The sequence below is a fragment of the Eutrema salsugineum genome, unplaced genomic scaffold (assembly GCF_000478725.1).
Source record: "Eutrema salsugineum unplaced genomic scaffold, Eutsalg1_0 scaffold_16, whole genome shotgun sequence".
Lineage (NCBI taxonomy): Eukaryota > Viridiplantae > Streptophyta > Magnoliopsida > Brassicales > Brassicaceae > Eutrema > Eutrema salsugineum.
This window is the reverse complement of record NW_006256858.1, coordinates 4,302,738-4,304,104: the sequence shown is the minus strand read 5'-3', so window position 1 is coordinate 4,304,104 and position 1,367 is coordinate 4,302,738.

Below are 1,367 nucleotides of genomic sequence, written 5' to 3'. Positions count from 1 at the left end.
AAACAAATAAAAATATTTAAATCTTACAAATCTACCACACATCAAAACAAATCTACCATGAACAACAACAAATCTACCAAACTCGACAACAACTATAAAATACCTACACAAAACATTAACAAATCTACCAAAACGAACACAAATCTACCACAAATAAAAGAAAAGAAAATATAGAACACAAATCTACCAAATAAATACATAAATCTACCACACACAAAGAGAGAACGCAAATATAGAATTCGTAAGTCTACCAAACGCTCACCACATATGAAAACAAATCTACCATGAACATGTCTACCAAACAAGAAAGCAACTATAATATAAAATCTACCAAACCCGGGAGCAACTATAGTATATAACTCTACCAAATACGACCACAACTCTACCACACATGATATAAATAAACCAACAATACTACCACACAATGAAACGAAAACAAATCTACCTCACATAGAAAAGAACTCCATTAAACACGAATAAATCTACCGTTAAGCATATACAAATCGAACAACTGCAACCAACTGCTGAAAGTCTACCAAAAAGAAATTAGAACCGAACCACTACAAACAGAAATTGGTCGCCGGAAATCGTCTGGGCTCAGTAGAAACCGTTCTCGAAAGACGGAACCCGCCGATAATACTTCCCTGAAAACAAAAAAAAACAAAGGGTTACGATTTATGGGTAAAGGGTTTTCGACTACGAACGAAAAGATGGAGTTCTCTTCCGACATTAGCGCGAAACCACCATTGAAACCCAAACACAACCGTCGCGAGTAAAACCCAAACATAACCGTCGCGAAAACCGAAGTCAAAAACTTGTTCGCGACGAGAAACTAACCCAGACGTCAACACTTACGAGATGAGTGGCCGAAAAACTTTCGTCGCCGCCGAAATCGTCTCCTTCGTCGCGAAATCGCCGAAATCGTCTCCTTCGTCGCAAAATCGCCTTTACAGTCGCCGCCGGAGGATATTAGGGTTTCAGCTTCTATTTTTATGTTTTTGTATTTTCGATTTTCGATTTTAAGAATGTTTTGGATTATGATTTCTTTTTTTTTTGTAAAATGTTTTATTTTAAGGTTTTTTAAAATAGAATGGCAATCTGGTAATAATATTCATTATTTAGACAAAATGGTATAACACCAACTTTCTAACGTTACTCTAGTAAGCTGATGGATATATTAGGTTAAGTTTGTTAATACATTAACTTTAAGGGTTAGTCTGAAGAATTTTTACTTATTATTATTTTGTTTTATTGTTAACGTACGTTTTTGGACTATTGTGGGCGTAATTTCTTATATAATAGGGTAATAATTATAATTTACGCGACACATGGTAAGGTACGGTAATATTATATAATTTAGACCGACC